The sequence below is a fragment of the Canis lupus genome, chromosome 1 (assembly GCF_011100685.1).
Source record: "Canis lupus familiaris isolate Mischka breed German Shepherd chromosome 1, alternate assembly UU_Cfam_GSD_1.0, whole genome shotgun sequence".
In the NCBI taxonomy this organism is placed as follows: domain Eukaryota; kingdom Metazoa; phylum Chordata; class Mammalia; order Carnivora; family Canidae; genus Canis; species Canis lupus.
In genome coordinates this window covers 43,834,199-43,839,564 of record NC_049222.1, presented here as the reverse complement: position 1 = coordinate 43,839,564, position 5,366 = coordinate 43,834,199, and positions in this window count along the sequence as shown.

The following is a 5,366-nucleotide window of genomic DNA, read 5'->3' as shown; positions in this document are numbered from 1 at the left end:
GTCATCTGGATATGTTATAATTTACTGAATTTGCATGAAAATACAATCACTGTAATTTTTATCACAAATTTGCTGCATTCTTTTTAGCATAAGTAACAACCTTGTAAATTATTACAAGAATTATGCAACTTAAACATTAAATATTGTAAAGCGGTAAAGTATTATGTGAAGTCACACTGATTTTAAAACCACCCAAATGTCTCTACCATAACAACACCTAGATTAGTAATTTTAAACTGTTTCTTGAGGTGTCCTTTGGGCATGCGGTGGTAATAGTCAGAAATGGGTAGCAAAGAGAGGAAAGAAAGCGGAATAAGAAACGTGAGAATTTGGACATCTTGCTTAATTTATGGTTGTGCATCATATCCAGGGAGACCATCCTCAATCCACTTCAGAGTGAGAGACCAAAAATAAATGTAATAAAATAGAAGACACTCCTCCTCAAATAAAGGAGACTACCTTGAAATCAATGTATTTCAAACATTTGCAAGTGAATTTCCTGGCAGAGGCAAGACAAATGTGGTACCATAATTCAGCAGATGGGAGTTCAGAATCCTTGGGGAAATGGCCATTACTTCTTCTACAAATTGGATTTATATGCCTGTATATTTCATCAGTGCTTTCCCATCAAATTTATCACATCCAAAATGGCATTACAGAAACAAATGCTCTTCTTCTAATGAGTTTTTCATGTTTTTCTCTTCTGTTTCCCTGCTAACATTCTTTCCTCATCAGTGAGGGCAACTCACTTGTTCTTTAAAATGAATTTGAATTGAAATTCCAGAAGAAAAGTGGGTGGTAAATGCCGGCAAGGTAAATAATTTGATGAGACATAAAAATAATGAAATTGCAGCCACCTTCACTGGAACTTGAAAGTTTAATTGCACTAAGAAGTTTTGGAAGAAAAAAAAAAATAGGCAATGGTATGTTAAAACTGCAAGATTAATCCTTAACAAAGCAAAATGTAGGATGATTCACCGATGGAAGCTTTCATGTCTGAGCCAGTGATATCACTGAAAAATATTTTTTTCACAGTAATAACTAGAATCTGCATTATGATCTATTTTTATCATTATTGTGTTGCTTTTGTTTCCAGTATGTAAGAATGTTCAATGGGAACTCACTTCAAACATGATGTAGCTCAAGATAGAACTCTATTTCCACCCCCTGCTCTTACCCTGAGCCTTGAAGTAATCAAAGAGCATGAAGCTGCTTGAAGAGATCCCTTCCCCACCCCATGCTCCCATAACATTTATTTGTTTTTTTGTTTCTCTTTCTTATTTTTGCAGTATTGTAAGATTTATCTCAGAGAATTACCTGAAAATTTTTTAAAGGACTAAACTAAAGATACTTTTTAGCCATCAGCAAATAATATATTGACTGTATATTTTGGCACCTGTGCAAAGCGCTTTACATTATTTGATTTGGTATAATACTCAAAATTACCATTTTAGGAAAACTATTATTTTTACCAATTTGTTTACAAGAAATATGAGGTTCATAAGGTTAAACAACATGTTCCAGGTCATGCAACTGAAGATTTAGGCAAGTCCCTCTAAGAATTAATCCCTAATAAAGATTTAAATTGAATTGGCTGCTGCTACACTTCTTTAATAGAGTTCATTAACTTAAAATCAACTAATAGTGCACTTTTTAAAATGCCAACTCAAGCATCTATTAACTTCTATTTAAAATGTTAGTAATTTAATGACCTTAATTAAGAATGAATTACTCCTATTTGTAATAAATTATTCCTTTTGGAAAAGACCAACATAATAGCTCAAAGGAAGTTAATGATACGTTAGACTTGGGCCACAAATGAAAGAACACATTTGTCTTATAGAAAATATGCTCCGTCTGGTTCACAATGGAAGAAACTAAAGAACTCTGAGAAAGACCAAAATATGTCTCCTAACCCAAAGTAATATTTCCTTTTGCATAACATACTCCAGCACCATATAGCCAAATTGGAATTAAATATATTGCCAAAGATACAGATAAACATTCTGAAGGCACTCAATAAATAATGATTCATTAACAAACCTTATGATATAGAAAAAAATGGTTTATAAATTCAGTCAGGAATTGTTGCATCTGTTCATGAGCTTTTCCTTTGTTAATTGGTCTTATCTTGTAAAGAACTACACTTCAGTAAGTCAGGCTCAAAAAATGGAATCCTTTAGTATGGTTATAGCCAACAAAACAAAGAAAAAGAGTAAAACAAACCTAAAGGCCCATATTTCTTTATCAAATAGGACTAAGAAAAAGGCAATGGTCAATTTATCCTCTGTAATGTTTCCCTTTGGGCATCTGTGCAATTTATTATATACGAATTATTTGTGAGTGCAATGAAATATTAGATTACTTGTTTGGCAAGAATAATATAGATGTATTGTTTGCCATTTAAATAATAAAAATATCTTCAAATAATAGTAGCTGTCATTTGGGGGGTCTTCCTATATGCCAACCATTATGAGATTTTTATTTATATGATTTCACTTTATTTCTTTCTCCCTTGAAAACATCTCTACAATTGATACACTATTCTGTGATACTGAAGGTACTCCTACCTGTACCATGGAAAAACGTTAGAATACAAACAGGATAAATATCAAGTTTCAGAGCAAGCATGCTATGCCTCTCTAGAATAAATATGCCAATTTAAATGGAAACTAAAGTGGCAAGACTGCCAGTAAAAGGTGGTTCCTACAGTCTGAATGGTGAATGAAGCTGAATGAGTCAATGCAGATGTGTTGAGCTCTCTGCCATCAGCATTTCCATGCAGGTCCAAACATCTCCTTCCAATTTATAAGGATAATGAAATATATCAAAATGGTCCTATTGACTGTTAGAAATTGTTGCGTGAATAGAGGACCATGGCTTTATTCTTGCCAGACATCTATTAAAATCAAATCAAAGCAAAATGTGTCTAGGCAAACTTTAAATGTATTTTGCTCCCAATTTCTTAATTGTGAATCAGAATCATGTAATTTCCAGTAAGTAACCTTGAGGTTCATGCAGTGCAGAGATAAATGTATGCACCTTATGATGAACTGACTAAACGTAATTAACTTAATTAGGAATATTATTTTGCCTGTCTCTATTACTCCTGTTCTAGAACGAGAACAAAAATAAATGCTTAAAAGACTGAGTCTTAATTACAGTCATGTCATGTCTTCAGCAAGATGCTTTACCTTTTTAAAAAAATCAAAAAATACTAAACATCATTAGCACTAATAAACATTTCTTTCCTTTTTTTATTTTTTATTTATTTATTTATTATTTATTGAGTAACATTTCTTATTCCCATTGTTTGGAATGTGATTTGGAGATGTAGGAGTTCTCAACTCCTGCAAGTAAGTGAAAATACATGAAACTGTTTTGTGAGGATAATAAATACATTGTGTTGTTTGTTATTTAAACATTTAAAACATCTAGAAAAAACAGAGCTTGTTATTTAGAGGCACTTGTTCTGTGCCAAGACCTATGAGAATTTCATTGTTACTTTTCACTTGACTTTCACCATCAACTAATGAAGTAGGAGTCGATGTCCCTAACAAGTAAGGAAAATGAGAGCTTGAGGGGTTGAGCATTTTGCCCAGGGTTAAACAACTAGTAAGGGTTGGGTCTCAACACTGAACCATAGTTATCTGAGCCCCAAGCCTGTTGTCTTAATAGCTCTGCTATACTTCTTATCAAGTGTTTGATTCATGGTAAATCTATTGATTACATCATAAAGCATAACGCTCTGGATGTTACAAATGAATGTAATCTTTCACCTTTTAAGCTTCTAAGCAAGTTTGAGACTACATCCACAGAGCGCACTGGGCACATGGTAGGAGGTATGTCTGAATTTCTAGGTACAGCAGAGTGAAGCCCCTCCCTCTTGCTAGGAAAGCAGTGAGAATGTTCAAGTCACCCTGTGGGCTCAGCAAAGACTCATTTGCCCACTTAGGTAGATTTACCTTTTCAAACAATGTACAGCGAAGCATCACTTAGCTTCACCAAGTGCTTAACATCAGAATAATTTGCTCTTTAATAGTTAAGGAGAAAATCACGAATCAAATAAATTACCTTGTTGCATTTCCCAGTTCAACTCTCAGTCTTTGCAATCTGTTTTTGTATCAAATATCCAGGCAATTGCCCATTAGGTTACTTCCCAATTGGGTAACGTGGCCTGATTAAGAAATATTTTTTCCTGATTTAAATGCTAAAAAGTTTGAAACAGGATATGTTGCTATGACTTTGTTCATTGTCCTTGTTAAATAAAATTATAATAGACACTATTTTATAGTAGTGTTCTTGCAACTCCAGATCCAGTGATGAAAGAGTATGAACGCAACCTGTCCTTAACAATTGCTGTATTTTGTCTCTGTTGACATTTAGTGTGTAGTTGCTCCAGCATCATTTAAAATTATTTATCAACAGTTATCAAACATATTGAGCAAAAGAAATGTGAGAAACATATTGGAAACAGATGGAATGAAAAGACAGAGAAATGTTATAAAGTAGGGCAGTGAAATAGAATTCTCAAGTTATAGTAACATGGATTAGTTTGGAGCAGAGAATGGAAAGAGTTACGCAGTTTCAAAAATTTTATTCCTATATTAGGAATAAACTTATTGATAAATAACCATGACAACAGAAATAATAAATAAGTGTTCATTAAGTGCTTATTTGCTAGTCTTTCCATTATGCGTTGTGATATATGATGACTACGAACATTTCTAAAAAGAAGAAATGTAGATTCAGAAATTCATTATTGTCTCTTAAATCATAGTCAATATTACTGGAGCCAAATTTAAATTCAGATTCTAACTGGATGAAAGCACAAATGGTACAAACACACAAAAATCTCTAGTATCCAAGTCTGAGGTAGAACTGGGGACATTGTTACCCCTATTTGACATCCATTTCAGAAGACCCACACTGCCTTCATTTCCCAAAGCAGATAAGAATACATTCTAAGAATTTTCTTTAAGTGAATTGTCAATTGAAATAATATAAAATACTCATAGTTGTATTAGAGAATTCATAGAGTATGAAGTTCTGGGAAAAAGAGAATGTAAATTCCTATTGAACCATAATTAATTCATTTTTGTACTAAGGTTATATTTTTAAGAAATGTATTTTGTTAAAAAATAAACTCACTTGGATATTCTTTTCAATAAAAAGGAAATACTGTAATTATTACTATACATGGGAAATCTCTAACAATAACAATAGATAGAAGGATCCTGGGCATTAAGGTTCCCAGTCAAAATTTAGTGATTGGCAAACAGGTTGCTAGAGGTATTGAGAAATCAGTATTAATGAATATGTCAATTAATAAATTCACACTAGCAAACCTACAGTACTGACTCACT